A 17,176-nucleotide genomic window follows, 5' to 3' on the forward strand; every position below is an offset into this window, starting at 1 on the left:
AACTTTGCCCAAGGCCTTTAAAAAAATCAGACTATTTCTTGTAATAATATATAGCAACAGACCAGTGTCCAGCACTTCTGTGCATTAGGAAAGTCTTTCATGGTCTGAGCTTTGGGGCTCATATTTGCTTACAGTGAGACTCTAATCACTTTCAAAATACTACTTCTGTCTTTACAGTTGCAAAGGCAGATGTGCAGATGAAGACATTATGCCAGATATGTCTCATTCCCTATATTTGCAATTTTTTTTTTTTGTTTGGGAACTTGGACCACTAAATTATAGGTGAAAAAAAGAAAAACTAATGGTAGTCTGTGGGCCTCATCAGGGAACACCTCCGTAGTGTAGACTGTCAAGTAGTTAACTCAGTGGAAGAGAGAAAGATAACTAAATCTAATACTTCATGCAAGAGGAATGGAGAAAACAGATTGTGGTTCAGGAGAATTTGTGCACTAGGCTCTTGTAAACTGGCATGATAAGACCAGATTCAATGAATACTTAATCCCATTTATTATGCAGAGATTAAAAGTGACTGTAGCTTGCATGTCAGAAAGATGATGGATGAAAACTTCTTATATATGCATGTGCTCAGTAAACTCTATTAAGATGCAGGTCTGGGTAGAATTTAGTATGCTATTTTCAGAACAGAACAAATCCATAACACAGGTGACTCTAACAAACTGTTTTTCCTTAGACGTACAGTGGCTCTTACTGAAAACAGTGTTCAGTATTTAAAACTATGGTCTGTGCATATGTGCAGAAGTGATTACCTAAAACAGACAATATTCACTCATGTTTTCTCTTTTGGACCCAGTAATATTCCCATTCACCTGTCGCTTTATTTCTCTCAGATGCAGGAATTTGTTCAGCACTCACATTCTAGAGAAAGCTGCATTCAGGAAAGCTTTATGTTCCCTTTAATACAGACGTTTCCACCTGCACTTCCTTTTTGCACCCCGTTACTGTCTCTGCTTCTTTCTTGTTTGTACAGGTGCGATTGCTGGCTGCTATGGTGCACGGATATTTCTGTTGTTGGATATTTCTGTTTCTTCTCTCTGTAGTCCTTTCAGTAGCATTTTATGTCCCCCAGAGCTCAACCTTATCTTTATACCTGACGTACTCAGTGGAAGTGTCAAGGAGAGGGGGAAGAGGCCATCCGTGTGAAGCAGAGAAGGCAGGTCCGTTCTGGCCGACGGCAGTAGCCCATGGCTAGCCAGCGGGATGGCTCTGAACAGCCCCCACGTTACTTGGTGTAGTAAGAAGTCATCAGAGCTGAAGGACAGTTTAGTACTGGGGAAGGGAACTCCTTGGTACTTCTCTGTTTTTTCGTTTCATCTTAATCCGCTGTTAGTATCCATTTTATCTTTTCTCGCTGTTCAGCGCGGGACACAGGCTTCTTGCGTTAGTGAGGAGCTCCAGCCAGGGCGTGCTGGTTGGTTAAGAAATTAGAAAAGCCCACCTGAGCAGGCACGATATGACCGTGAGCAACAGCACTCAAACCCAGGCTTCCTTAGGAATAGCCAGTGCTTCGTGTGCCTTGACGGGGCAGAAGCAACACAGTTCAAGAAAACAGCTGGATGTTCAGTAAAACTGTATTATGTTTCCTGGGTGCCTTCATACCAGATCTTAAATTTTATAGTAATGCTCAATACTTGTTTAGATCTCGAAGCATTCTACTAATACACATGCTCATTATGTCCTGCCCTTTTATATAGTGGTGAACTGAAGTTAGGTAACAAGACTGTACAGCAAGTCAGCCACAGATTTAAAACCTGAATCTGCATCTTCTTGCTGCTGCACTGGTACTGATCCCACTGGAACATGCTGCTTCCCCTAGGAAGTATATATTTTACTCCAGAAATAGAGTATGAAAGTGAAATGAAACCAATAAAAGAATGGCTTTCCTTGGACATAGGCCGTGCGAGTAGCTGGAGTGCAGCTGTAGACAAAGCTAGAGAGTGTTACTGATGCCAGTGCTGTTGTAGAGATTGCTCTGAAGTGTGCGTAGATGTTAGCTTAGGGGGTTAAATTAGTCACTCGCTCCAAGAAGATTATTTGCAAGAGTAAGTATTTTGAAAAATTCCTTTACCATCTCTGCTAGAAACCAGCTTTTATTGGATTGCAAGAAATGGTTTCTTTTTTCAATACTTTTATTTTTATATCACTCACTGTGGCTTCTGCTATCCTATACATCTTCTGGGTACAGATGGTGCAAAACCCATCAATTTCATATGTTCAGAGAGATACCGTATTAAGGAGACTGTGACATATACAAGAAATACCGTACATGTGTAGGAAATACAGTCCTGTATTCCTATTTACATAGTTATTGGCACCTACAATTTTCAAACTACTGTGCCTACCCAGTAACCCACTGTAAAGTTTCTGTAGCCGGTCATTCACTGCTTTGCACCTTATTTATGCATTGCACAGTTGTCAAATCAGACCTGGCATTTTGTTTATGCTGCACTTATTTTGCACAGGTATGAATGACTGACGGGACTGCAATGCAGAAGGGAATGACTTCCCTATTTCTAGTACAGATGTGCTATTTTGGAATTTTTTAGGCAATGTAAAAATGCATATTCAAATCTAAAGGTGCAGAAATGACTAGAGAAAGATGTGCCATTAAAAAAAAAATTAGTGATGCCATTTGAAGCTGAACATGCACAACCTAAAAAGAGATGTACTGCTGAAGTATTACGAGGCCAGATGGCTTCTGAATGGATGTGTGATCCAACAGAAAGGCAGGACCACTCGGAGCTGCCTGTAGGTGAAGTGCTTTCTTCCAAAGTGGTGCAGACGTGAACAAAGGGAAAAATGATTGCACTGAAAATGTGGTAGCCGAAAAGCAGGCTGTTTCGTTACTTTACTTCCAAGAACTACAATAATTCACTCTTTGGAAGTTTTTTATCCGCAGTGGTCTGGGACTCGGATAGAAATGAAACAGTGTTCAACATTTCTGTGGCATTTTTCAGCCTGTTGTCCAGCAACAGCAAGTCCCCTTAACTCGTACCAATCTTTCTAGACTCTAAGTATCGAGTAAGATTGTTCAATATGTGTCTGTCTATACAGATGGAAATGTAGTGATATGAGACTGGCTAAAATTGATAGAAAAATCACATTTCTAAAGCTGAAATAGGATTTTTTTTATACTTTCAGTTTATTTTTCCTTTTTAATAATAAAGCCATTTGATATTGTATTTGAAACTGTGACAATTTCTATTAATTCCTTTAACTATTTATAGATATTGAAATAAAATTAAATTTAAGAAGTAAAATAGTTCACAAGTGAAGTGGTGAAGGGAGCCAGATCACAGAGCAGCTGGAAGCCACTGGCTAACTATGTGGGACCGGAGCTTTTGACAGTGGTACAGAGAATACGTTTTCATTTAATTTTCAGCTAAATCAACTGAATTAGTCAAATGGCTTTTCAAAACTGATAAACAAACTGGGAGCTGAAAAAGTGGGAAATACTGTGTTCTTTTACCATTCTGTGAATAAAATTGAGACATCACTGAAATGAGATCTACTAGTTTTAAAGTCTGAAAGACACAGCAAGCATTTAATTATAGGCTGATAAGTTCAGTGAAGTTCAAATATAGTACCTTGGTGGTAAAAATGATGGTAGTCTGTTTTTTCTGTAGTACGATTGAAATCAATCATTTTTCATGCATACAGAGCTGGAAAACAAGTCCCAGACACTGGGCATAACTTTATTGATTTTGTTGATAATCAGAAAAAMCAGGAGAAAATGAAAGGCAAGATGAACTACAGACCTCTGACTGGCTGATCTCTCAGCTTTAACCGTACCTAAAACTGTCTGTGTATGAAAACCCCCCCAAGTGTCTGTTCTTGTCCTTCTCCGATGCTTTTATGAATGGTGATTCTCTGAAGGAGTCCTCAAGCAGAAAGAGAAGAAATAATAATAGGGGACAAAGTGTTTACAACCAAACTTTTGGGGAGTTTCGACTTCCAAAAACATTTGGATTATGTCAGTAATTTAGGTGACACCTTCAGTCTCCTCTTCATAACCTGGCATTTTTAGAACAAAACTTTATTGCTAAGAAATCCCTTATTTTTCTCCCAAAGTTAGTTTTATTTACCCTGGGCATACAACCCTGCCGTAACATACATAAAAAAGCAAAGGCTTCCAGGATACAAAAAAGGCTCTTCTAGTAAGGCAAAAGCTGGCCTGGCATCATAGACACTTCTGTTGTCATTTTCTGTGGATTTTGGATTATGTCAGTCTCTTCTGTGCAGTTATCATATCTAATAATGGAGGTAGTAAGTCACTGTAAATAACAGTGTGTGTTTCTGGGCCATTTTGGGTGAAATAAGCATCAGAAAAATATTCACTAGTGTTAATGTTTAAAGTGGAGTTTCCAGCTGCCTTCTATACCTTGACATTGCTTTTACATGGGAAGCAATAGGATTTGAAGCATGTGTGGTAATAAGAGAACTTTAAAGGGAGGAGAGGATGGAGTAATCGAGACTTCCTAGAGCTGTTGTTTCCGAGTGCAGGCACACAGCACTGCATTCATTCATATCAGCCACCTAAACTGAGGGCTGTCATCCTAAAAATGCTAGAAACATACTGACAATTTCATTCTCGGCTGTAAGAAATCCAAACAGATGAGATTCCATTGATTTCTGCGGAAATAGGTTGATTTAATTGGTTCCCGTGAAAAGAAAATCATAGCAATAATCTTTGTAATCACAGCGTGTCTGTGCATCAAGAGGTGTTTTCCGGGGCATGTTTCATGTGCTGGAGCTTCTGGAAGATGGGAACCATCAGAACGATGGTTCGTGTGCCGGGAAAAGGGGGAAGAGAAGGACGATAAAGTGTAATGATAATTAGTAAACTGAATGGATGATACATTCAAGTGGAAAAGGGTGAATGTTACAGCACGTAGGCCATCTAATTAAAACGCTTGTAGAATTGCTGAAAATTGCCAGCACTGCCTTAGAGTCCTTACAGTTCTACAGACTTGGGCAATGGGGCGCAGATTGCCTGCCGTCGAGGCGCTCAGGAGCTCGCTGGGAATTTAATCTTCTGGAAGCGCCTGGGACAGCAGGCCAGGAAAGAGACTGGCTGTTTTCAGCCTTGTAATGCGAGACATGCACCAGGTGGTGGTCCAAAGTCTAGGAGGACTTAAAGGGCATGTGGTGAAAAGCTTCTGATTTTTTGCTGAGGGAAGTGGAAACCCTATCAATAACGGAAATTAATGTGTTATTTCTCTTAGAACTACAAATAAAGCATGAACCTTCTGATACAGTTTATATTATGGTACATTTTGAACATTCCCTTAATAAATATGCCTGCTCTAAATAGACCATGGAGAGCTAGACTGAGACCATACTGGAGATTTCTGTGGAGATAACTTGAGTTTTCATCATAGATTTATCTAAAATAATGTTGAAAGTGATGGAGATCTTTCAGATTAAGTACTATCTCTTGTGTCTTAAGGAAATCTTTAGCCACTACAGAAAAGATTGATAATTCCCAGAATTTCTCCCCCGTGCAAGCCAGTTTAGACTGTGAAACATAATTTAAGACCTTTGGGAGAAAATGTAGAAAGAAATAACCCAAAGTTCAATGCCTTTATCACTATAATTAAATTTTATATAATTTAGGTTCCTTTTGATTATACTTCAGTTGTAATATTGCTAGGACAATTTTGTGCTTTTTATTCAGTGCTTGCCTATTTCTGGAATTGGAAAGGGGGAAGAACTATGGGAAATTAACTGTTACCTTGGTGCTTTTGTTAGCTTTATATTAAATGAGAAGTTAGTCGCAAGGGACGGCTCCAATCCCCTTCTCTCAAAAAAAAAAAAAAAAGTTCAGAAGAGGTCAGATGGAAGATAGGTGCAGGCCATCCTTACTTTTAGCCTAAATTCTAAAAGTAGAACTGAAATAGTCCTTGCATTGTCCGCTGGAGTGATGGAAAGAGCTTTGAGACCTGGGAAGCGCTGAGTTTTCTGCATACACACCAAGTAACAGTGAGAGAGTGGGACGGGGCCATTCCTGTTACCGGCAGAGTGGGTGTCACTGGCGGATGGTACGGGTGCAGGGAAGAGGGACGTTGCACACGGTGCAGGACAGAAGAGGGAGGCTGTATGCTCCTTTTACATATCACAACGAAAACGCTTAGTTTGTTCCTATTTTGCATTCTGTGTGAAAACAAGAATAGAGCCCCGAGAATAATTTTGAACATAAGATGATTAAGCAAATAACTTTTTCTCGTACGCTTAGGAAATGTATTGTTTTATCTTTTTATGATGAAAAAATTTGTCCTAAGTGGATAAACCTTGAGCGCTGTGAGCGAGAGGGAGACCAAGGGGCTGATGCGACCGGGGCTGCATTAGGACAAAGCAGAGGCAGAGGCGTTGCTGGGGATCGTGGAGGACCCCGGGGAAGGAGCGTTGCCGCACTCGGGAGAAGGTGCTATAGAAATATGGGAGGGCAGCAGCGAGAGACAGTAATGCCAGTTGTAAGAGGAACTGGGGACTATCTCAGTGTGGGCGGAGCAGAGACTGATGGAGCTGGTGGAGAAGGATGGTGCTGGGGAAGGAAGCTGAGAAAGCAGTCATAGACCATGTATTTGCATTTGGGGTACAGGGAAAAAGAGGTTAGCATTGGTCCAAAGAGAAACAGATAAAGGACAACGTAAAGAAGGAAGCCAGTTTAGGTTCATGCGAGGAGATGGAGAGGAGGGAGAAATAAAGAGGAAAGAATGCTTGGGGAAGAGCGGAAAAGCGGGAAGTGAGGTTGAGAAGTCCTGTATGAGGTCCCTCACACTGGTGGAGGGATAAAAACAAAGAGCAAAGGAAACTTCTGTGGGACGGCCAAAGTTACCTCTGGGAGAGGTACAGAGAGGGGGACACTGCAGTTAAGTGTGTAAGGACTTGTACGAGGGAGGGAAGAAGGCGAATTTCTGTGGGGTCAAGGACATGTCCTCTTCCACACAATACGCACAGTACAGCGGCACTGAATAGGTGAAAACCACTCACAGGATGGACTTCAGCATCAGCTGACAGTCTAATGGCAAATTTTTTCTGGCACTGAAATAAATGTCTGCTCCATTCCCCTGCGTTCCTGTGATTCCTATCAAGGAACCACAATACACAGGAAAGCTCTTTTATGAGTGACCAATTTGAAGACAAGTAGAAACTGGTTTCCTACTAGAAGTGCACTTGACCTGAAAGTTGAGCAAAATGCTCTGGAAACTATGAAATGGTCTCTAGAGACAAGGGTGGGCTAATGGAGATGGAACAGGGCATGCCACGTGCATGCATGTGTCTCTCCAGCCACCCAGCTCGTTCATGCCTCGTACTTCTGAATTTCAACAGGCATAATTATTTTTAAATATATTTTTAATTTACTGGAAAGATTTTTAAAAAATCTTTTGGGGTTTGCAGACTTTAAAGAAAGGTTTCAAAGAAAGTAATTGGCTTTGCCTTCATTCAGACACTGAAGCTCAATTTTCAGTGCAGGAGAGCATTAAAAACAGCAAAGAAAAATGGCCTAAGTGCATATAGTTGTAATACATGCTACATTTGTAGCATCCCCAACAGGATACAAAAACAATATAGCTCAGGCACTTTGCTAGGATGAAAGAGCATCATTCCTTTGGTATTAGTTTATAGCACATGGAGTCATCTCTCACTTGCAGGAAAAGTCACTGAAATAATTTATGTCACTATTAAACAGCTTCACTGCTGATCCATTGCAGCCTCAGCACATTAACTATATTTACCATCTAAGATACAGAAAGGAATCTGTACTGTCTGACGAGGAAGCAATAAAGTTTTAGTGAAACGGATGTAAATCAAAGTTTAAGTTTGCCTGGTAAAAATACATAAAGCTATGCTTCACATCATGTTTTATGCATACAAGTATACTGTACTTATGAATAAAACCTGAATTTATTGATAAATACTATTTCCATATTGTTGATTGTTTTGGTCTGTAAATTAAACACTGTGTACATTAAATGATAATCTTAAGAAAAATGAAAGCAGGAGTCTTTTGTCACAGAAAGTCTCCTTTGTTTTTGAAAAATCAGAACTGTATTGAATGGTAGAAGGAGGAGAGAAAATGGTCTAAAAATGTAAATCTGATTAGCATTCGCTTCCTGCAATGTCTGTTGGATTCAAGTGTACAATTTGCTGTGTATACCTGCATTTCTACTTTTCTTTTTGGAAGTTGTGGTTTTGCATCAAGCAGTTACTTTATTATGTCTTGCAGAGTGTCTGCAGACTCGACAGACTGGCCACAGGATGGGGTTTATTGCCATAGTCCTTTCCTGGAAGATGATTTAACCACCAGCAACCTTTGTACGTGTAAGGTAATGAAACTTGACGTGGTAACACTGAAACTTGCCACTTGATTCTTCCATTCTTGCTCAGTTCTCATGAGTTTCTCATTCGCTGACTCCTTTCCCTTTATACATTAACGCAAATATTACTAACAAAGACTGTCTTATAAGCCAGTGAATAGTCATTGCTGTTGTGAGATAGACCCGGGTTTTGAATGCAGTCCCTTTTTGCAATGACTATGATCAGTGGTGTCTTGGAGGGAGGGGGCTCAGTTGCTGGACGTGCTCCAGTGAGGAGCCACAGCCTCTCGAAGACAGATGGCAAAACTGCTGAGACTGGAGCGGTGAGGGATTCCACGGAGCACAAAGGAAACGTCGTGGGTGTAGACAGCGGTGAGCGGTGCACCCTTAAGAAGGAAGCAATTCTCTTTTTCTCTAAGCAGTTCTTTTGTACTGTATGTGCCACTTTGGACCACACAGTCTGATGACTTCTGGCCCCTTCTAGGTATTAGACAGGGCATTGTAATCACCGTTTTAAATATTGTAATGTGCTGGGTGTTCTTCCTCCCCACAGACGGGGAAGAAAGGGTTAATCCATTTCTTGCAACCAGAGAGAAAATCTGTCGAAGGAAGGGCAGACCTACAGATGTCAGCAAGGTGGGACAGAGGAAGTGTGAGGGCTTTGGAAGAGGTCTATATGTCCAGGGGAAATTTTGCCTATAGGCTGGCCCTAACATATCAGGGTTAGGAACTGAGAGGGATGGGAGGGCAGGGAGGAAGAGAGTTTTTGGTTTTGAACTTATGTGGTATTTTGCTATCATGTGAGTATGGCTCATCTGCCTAAAGCTTGTCTAATTTTTCCAAGACCACCAGTTGGTCTAATAAAACCACTTGCAAATCTTGCCTTGCTTTTGAAGTTATGAAGGTGACTCTTTTTCTCCTGTGTTTTTCCAGGACAATTCAAGATAAGTCTTTGGTGTTCAGGACTGATGAGCTCCTGGCTGCCTCATGAGATAACATGATGCCCTCACAGACTCCTGCTGTGGTATGCCTGCCTGGTTTCAACAGCAGCTCTGGATTGTGCACCGTGCAGGCTGTGATACCAAGTAAGCTGGCTTCATCTGGGAGGCAAAACATCTCTCCATTGGATTAATAGCTTTATATGGCTCACAGGATGAAACTGGAAGGCAGTCTGCGGGTGTTATAACATCATCTTCTTCTTTTCTTCTTCTTAGCAGAGCCATAGCTTCTGTGCCTCTCCAGCAGAAGTGACCTTCAAGGTCTGTTGTCCCAAGGCATAAGTGGATGCATTTCTTATGGAGATGAAGCAACAAGGCTGTTTGCTTCTGTTGGTTTAAAATAGACTTTCATGGTTACTTTAATGTATCCTTTTTCTTTATACTTTGAAGGCTTTGAAATTTGCCCTGACACATATCAGTAAAACAGAAGCTACAGTGAAAGAGTCAGCTATAAGATATCCAAGCGAAAGGATACTTTAAAATCCATCAGTTTCTGTAGCATCTTTCATATGCACAAAGTTACAATGCCCGGCAGGCTATCTGAGTGTGTCCAATTGCCTCTTTTAACAAACACATCTTTAGGCTTGTGGAAGTAAAGTAAGGTCATTGCTTGAATGAGCAAGCTGACACTTGGAAAGAGATGCAGTGTGATAGGTCTACTGCTCTCCAAACAGTGTGTACAGAAAAAATAATAGTAAAGCTAAAAGATAACATATAAGCAATAAAAAATAGCAAGTTTCTCTTCCTAGGCACATCAATTCTGGTGTCATCAACTCAGCCACCAGTTAGATGGTGAAGGGAAAACAGAGAGAAAATGCCTCATTCCAGCACTGAAGATTACATGCCATCGAAAAGATAAAATTACCCAAGACCCTTCCAGATCACCCAAAAGGAGGGGTTGTATGTATACAGCACATTGAAAATCTAGCCCAATTTATCATCTTTGCAAGAAAGCAAATACTTGGTAGGTTTTGTATTTTAAACAGCACTGAAGGCGCATGAAAACAAATAAATAAGCTAACCTTAAAGTCTAAGCCCAGGAATGAAAATCTGAGCAGACTTCAGCCTTCATCATCAGCTTAGCTTTCTGGGTGTGACAGGCAATTTTCCTTTTTAATTTTCTCCAGCAGTAAGGAAGCTAATGGTACATCTTAAAAGATATGACCTTATCCTTGTACATTACCTGAAGCTTGGCAGAAGATGAGATGGCCTCACTTTCTATGAAAGGCCAGTTTGAAGGGAAGAATTCCCTTCTTGCTTGCATCGATGGACTGAGGAATGGAAAGAAAGATTTGATTTTTGTACAGTTTTAATTCCGCTCCAGCTTTGATCGCTGCAATGGTTTTTAATGGTAGCTTTTTATTCATTTTTAAATTATAGATGCTCCATAAAAATAGATATGGCCGATCATTTTCATTTGGCCAGAATAGATGTGATGTAGGGCCAAGTTACTCAAAGGCATGCCTAGGTGAAGACTTTTCTTCCTCCTCAGAGTCCTCTTGAAAGTCAGTGGAACTGTCTGTATCAGTAAAATTATGGATTTGCTGTACTGTAATATGGCAGGGATTTTTATGAAAAAAAAAAAAATTACAGCCAGAGCTATTTCAGTGAGTAATCTGACAAAGCATCGTTGGTGCGGTGAGCCTGTCATAATTGTGGATAAAGAAAACATAGTGAATTCTTCTGTGTTTGTGTCTGTAGGGTTGCTGATCCAAATCCGCATGCAATTAAGTGGGAAACAATACATACAGCTACATCAATTTTACACACACACACACACACACACACACACACACACAAACACCCCTCCCTATCATGTTACTCTGTTTTTAAGGAGAGCCAGTCCTTTCACTGCTAATCTTTAACAGTTGTTACTCCATTAACTTATTGTTTCATCTGCTTCATCAGAAAAAAAAAAATGTTTAAACATCATTAAATTTCTCTTTTAAAATGCCATACAGAAATGCTGTGTCAGAGTCCAAGTTGAAGTGCTCTGGTTGCAAGATGAGTCTTTCTTCCTTTCACTCTTCACATCTGTTGTTGTACTGACCTTTAATTTACTGTATATTTTCTTTATAAAGGCAATGTTGCATCCTATCATCATTTCTGGAGTTAATGAACTCTGAGAGCATGGGCTGTTCAAAGTGCGATATGGTAATTTGCATGTTTTGTTAACTGATTTGCAGTCTCGGGGCCAAATCCTGTAATCCTGCGCAAATCTAACAGTGGATGGAAACGAGAATAACAGCGAGCAGGAGGCAGAGCCGTTCCACTCCGGCACAGCCCGGACTCCAGGCCCCAGGGGAAATGGACACTGCATGGACTCTGCTGCCAAGTGACTTGCCCAAATTCCCATAACTCTGTGGATCAGCAGAAAACTAAACCTGAGTATCACAAATGCCAAAATAATGATCTAATCACCGGACCGTGTGTCCCCTATTTAACTTGGCTTTAGAATTTGCACTCTGCTGAAGTGAATAGGACAGTTCACACATCCAACTACTGTTATTACAGGTGTCTAAAGACTTGAGCACACATTGATGCATTGGTTTAAACTCATTTCACATTTCAAAGGTTTTCTTTGTGATCAAAGCAGCTAGAGACTTCTTTATAAATGAAAGCAGAGATCTTGAGACAGAAGATATAGCCACCATAGAAAAGAAAAGGCTTGGAGAGAGGAGGGGCACTGGGAGCCAACCCAGAGCAGTCTTTTTATTCTGGTCTGAGTTTGCAAGACTTTGCTGGGAAGACGAATAGCTTCCTGTTTTCTAACTGTTTAATCAGGAAGGTTTTGAAATGCAACTGCAACTGAAAACACTTCTAATGGGTCTAAAGAATGATTTTTCAAAAGAAAAGTCCGCTTCAAACAAGTCGTATTATAATTTCCTTGTACTATTATGCCATCATTGCTTGCAGTTGCAGAGTCAAAGACCAACATTTTGCATTCTGGCAATCTGACTATTTTTGTTTACATGAACTAGATTGCTTACATAGAGCTTAGTCATTGTTAAATTTGATTATAATAATTACATCGTAACCAAATGCAGTTTTTACAGGAAATGAACAGAAATGAAGCTTCCATGAAAGGATGTTCAAACAGAACACAAAACTGGTATGGACAATTTGAAGTGAAGGAATAAGCAGTCAGGGCACAGACAAAGTCATGCCCTTGCTGTGCTGTGCAGGCTTTGAGTGAACCGCGGCACAGTTTATGCACTTCATCCAGTGATTCTTTACAGCAAACTGCAGAGTGACCATGTGCAGCAGGGACCAGACTCCAGGATACTGTCTTGCTGCCTGAATCCCCTTCTCACTGGGCTGCCGAGGGTATTCGCTGTCTGGCCTGGTATGTTCTTGGAATAGTGGCCCAGTTTCAAGAGCAGGGATGAAGCATGGCCCTGTTGGGAGCCTGCCTGTGCCAGGCCAGGAACCGCTCACCCACCCCTTGGAGAATAATCTCAATGATGCAGAAGGTGGCAGCTGCTGCCTCCTCATCCTCCAACCCTGCATGTGAGGAGCAGGCCTTTATGGTTGTAGGACTGCGTCTCGGGGGCGTTGTGCCTCAGTTTCTCCTAGAGAGGATTGGATCTGAGCAGCTGCTCGCTACCTTCTCTCATGTTGGCTCATGGGTGCCAGCTTTTGTGGCTGATTTGGAGCCTCCTTGTCTCTGTGTTGCCAGGGGAGGAGCTATTATACTGTTACCTGTTTTCTTGCACACTTGTTAGGCTTAGATCTTCCAAAATGTACAGTATGACGCTCATGTCACGTTCTAGGAGGTTTATTGGCTTCTGCCATATGGGATGTGAAAGAAACCATATTAGGTGCAAGGATTTTATAGGGCTCCAATATTAGCCTGCACTTCCCTGATCACAGTCACGTGAGAAAACCACTAGCCAAAAAAGGCTTGACTCAGTGGACTGCTGCCCCTCTCCCCCAAATATGAAGCAAATCCTGATTCATCAGAGCAAATTCCTGTTTTGATCAGTGTCACAGTTTCCACATTTCCTGCATCCAGGCTAAAAATCTGCCCAATTTGATTGATCTGAAATTATGTGTGTGACTCTCTTCAGTTTGTGCTCTATTGACCTCCTTTCCAGCTATCACCCTTACTCTGGAGCTAAGGTGGCCTTGTGCAGAGCTATGGTCCCTAGTCCAGTATCTGAAGAGCTCTTCTCTAACAGATCCTGACAGTTGTTTTTCATGAGCAGTATCAAGATGATCTGGCAAGATACTAAGCAAACAGAAAGAGAAGATTCAGATGCTGTCAGAAGATGTCAGAGTGTTTGTTTATTTGTTTAAATTGTTGCAAAGGACGTTCTGGGTCATTAGTCGCAATTCAGGAAGATTTAAGCTAAGGTCACTTTAGCCCAGCTGGAGAGAATAGCTCAAGCTGTTTGCTTCCACATGTGGTTCGTACAGATGCAGATGTTCATTTGGATGACTTAAACTAATGTTTGTTCTGTCTCCTTGGAAGCTTTACAGTTTTAAGTGTCTAAAGTGAGTGAGCATTGTGGCGAAGAGAATGGCCAGATCCTCGAAACTCATGGCATCTGAGGGTCATGGTTTAAAGCACGACTCTACATTAGCTTCAGAGAGCTACGTAAGCTATTATTTTATCAGGAAAATAGTAATCGACTGCATCTATCAACACTCCTTTGCTCTCTGACTGCTAACTGACTATTTACTGGTCATATGGTGTGTTAAGGCTAATTTCTAACTTGAGTGCTATATTGACAGGGATATCCCTGTGGCTTTGAAGTCTACGGGAGTGTTGATTTGTAGGGCTGTGTTGTTTACCTTTAGAAAGGGCAGATTTACATTGCAACAACAGGAGTTCTCAGAAGGCAGGGTCAGCGCTTGCCATTCAGTCCCTAGAGTCCCATTATGTTGGCCTTCATGCTGTAGCGTAGGCCAAATGTTCTCAGATGTTTTGTATCCCAGGAACTTCCTGCTGTTTTAGGAGAAAAGCCAGTTGAGTCTCTCGATTCTTGTTTGCAATGTTCCTGGTATGAGAATCCCTCACCCCAGATTGTTTTAGGCAAGTGGTTTATGAAAAAATTGAATATCCAAAATTAAAGAATACTTATGAGCTTAATCCTTAGTGTAATCCTTAAGTTTAGTATATCCTGGCAGGTTTCCCTGAATAAGTGAACTTTTAGCTAGATCCAGCAACAAGAACCAAGTCCTCGAGTCCATGAGCAGAATGGCCAGTATCCATTCTGAAATTAATTCTTGCTTATGTGACTGTAGGCCTGCATGATTGTGATTGCCATTACATCTGTTATTTAAAATAAATATTTTCCCTTTTAAGTCCCTAAGAATCTCTAATGTAATTTATGAAAATTCATTGGTTAATTTTTTTCTCTTTTTTCTCCATCTCCAGCTGCCTTTTTACCCATTTGTCTTTATAGACTTGTCAGGACTCAACAGATATAAATGGGGAAGTGGGGCAAAATATCCAGGAACCTCTTTAGGACCGTGTAGGTGATTAGCCAGAATGCTTTATAATTGATTCTGCGGAGCAGTATAGGCTGGCCCTTGTCATTTGTGATCTATGAACTTGTCATGAATGCATCAATCAGCTGCAAAAAACAGTTACAAAAAGGTTTGATTTTCTTCAGCAATACTGGTTCAAATGCTGTATTGCTGCCTGAACCTCTGCTTAGGGCGGAAAAAGTGGGTAAAAGATGGTTTTCCTGATAGTGATAGTTAAAACTGAAGTATCAGTTTCATTTTCATATACCTTTGGGATAGAAATTTGCCTGCTTTGTTCATGTATTTTTGAATTTTACACACAATCTTAAATGTAGCTCCAGTTTTTCATCTCCATTCTGTGCTTGCTCCAAATCAATGCACCGATACCCCGCGATTAAAACGTTCCCTGGAGCAGCGAAGCAGAAGGGGCTTCTGCGCGGTGCCGGGGCAGAGCCTTTCGAAGGGAAGCCGGCGCAGGGGGAGCGTGCCCTTCGCGCCGGCAGCGCCCGAGCGCTCTGCGTGCTGCTCTTTGCAGGGAAGCTTTAATAAACAAACACCACAACACCCATCTGACAGGGTGCAGCAGCTGAGCAAACAGACAAGGGTATAATTTATCCCTTTCCCTGTTTTCTCGGTGCCTATTTAATGAATTAGCTAATACGGTGCTTAGTGTGTGATGCCGGTTATGACAGAAGCTGCCTTGCACGTTGTTTTTTAGCTTGGTTTAACTGAGAAAACCAGGAGAGAGGGCAAGAGGCTGAAGAGTTGGAAATGGCTTAGCACAAGAAAGGCAAATGGGAGGAAGGGGAAGAGAGGAAGGCCACCCTCACTAATGACTGTGTGATATAGACATATCCCAGACACAAGGTCCCTAATAATTGTGCCCAGGCTTTAATTATTTGTGCCTTGGTTACTGCAGTGTCCTTTTCTCAGAGCTTGACCATGAAGCTTTGCCTCATTGTAGCCATGCAGAAGGCGGACGTTTTTCCCCACCCCGCTGGTCACAGCCTCTGCCTAGGAGTATCGCCTCCCACGGAGACGTGGCAGATCAGCTCCTGCCCAGAGCAGCCCAGGACACCAGCCAACTTCGCTACGTTTGCAAGTGCGATGCCTTCCCTCGAGGTGCCTTCACAGTTTGGAGACTCATCTCCAGAACATCTTTGTTGCTCCCCTTCACGTTGCTCCTTAAGACTCCTGCTGCCCACAGAGAATAACCAAGAGTCAGACTCCTCCGGTGGGGAGACCACGACCCGTCATCCTGCCTGATGCTGTCCCCTTGTGCTCCCTTTCTCACTTCCCCCATGTTACATCTTGGCTGGTTTGGGGGTCGAGGCCATCTTTTTGCTATGTGTTTGTAAAGGATTTACTAGAATGTGTTTAGCTCCCAGGACAAAGGCTTCTAAACACTATGCTAATATAAATGGTAAAAATATATGAATAATTGATAATCAGGATCAGCTTTTCCTTGTATTTTAGTCATGTATTTCTTGGTAAATATGATATCAATAACCCTCACTTTTCCTTCCCGTTTAGCTGATGACCTCTAGGGTCATCAATACTGAATGCTTTTTGATTTCACCTGGCAGAAAAGGCCCCTGAATCCAGCTGAGATCACCGCTATTTCTGTGTAAGTGCTTCTGCAATAATTGTGATTGAGAATCATGCGGTGGAACTCTGTGGAGAGCTGAAAAACTGCTACCTATGAGGAAAATCAGAAAAAGGGTTTCCTCCTTAAAATGAATTTATCTGATTTCTGTCTTCTTCAGATATACAGATTGAGGCTTAACTGCATGGAGTAGTTTTTTATTGTTTCTGTCCAGGAAGATGAAGCAAGGATTCTGATTTAATAAATGATGTGTGTGAGACATGGTTGATGACAAGCAATCATTGATTTACCCAGCTCTAGTTTTCAAACACTGCAATTGTTTTCCTATTTTGTGGCCACTGTATCTGAAACTATATCATATGTAAGTACTCTGAATATTTTATATTGCCACACTTCTTTCTCCCCAGCTTTCTCACCCTTCCTTTTTCCATCAGCTTTTTACTGGCCTTATTTTTGGATTGTTTTATCACTCTAAAAGCGACTGACTGAGCAAATAACGTTGCTCTTTAGTTGTTTGCCTTGTTGTCAGTTAAATACTATTACAATGTAATAGGTAAGTTGTTATTTCTAAGACAGGTTTGCTGCTGCATTTTTTCTATTTCTTTGGAAAAAAGAAGTTATCTCAGGAAAAAATATATTTGGTTGGAAGGAAGAAAGTGCTGTGCATTTGAAACCTGAGAATAGTTTATTTTCAGTTCAGGGTAATACATCCTTTAATTAACTGAAGAAGAGATGTTCAAAGGCAAAAATATATGTTA

The 17,176-nt window shown here is 41.3% G+C and overlaps 1 long non-coding RNA gene across 3 annotated transcripts in view; it reads left to right on the plus strand.

The window, feature by feature from the left end:
* LOC112977109 overlaps positions 1 to 15,678 on the plus strand; it is a 180,734-nt gene extending 165,056 nt beyond the window's left edge. The window contains exons 7-9 of one of the 3 annotated variants that reach the window (XR_003257334.1): positions 8,249 to 8,348; positions 9,273 to 9,424; positions 9,554 to 15,678. This is a non-coding gene — a long non-coding RNA (uncharacterized LOC112977109). The remainder of the gene's footprint in view (positions 1 to 8,248; positions 8,349 to 9,272; positions 9,425 to 9,553) is intronic. The other 2 variants (XR_003257336.1, XR_003257337.1) reach the window with 2 other exon arrangements.
* The last annotated feature ends 1,498 nt before the right edge of the window (positions 15,679 to 17,176 follow it).

The sequence above is a fragment of the Apteryx rowi genome, unplaced genomic scaffold (genome assembly GCF_003343035.1).
Source record: "Apteryx rowi isolate R43461 unplaced genomic scaffold, aptRow1 scaffold_8, whole genome shotgun sequence".
In the NCBI taxonomy this organism is placed as follows: Eukaryota; Metazoa; Chordata; class Aves; order Apterygiformes; family Apterygidae; genus Apteryx; species Apteryx rowi.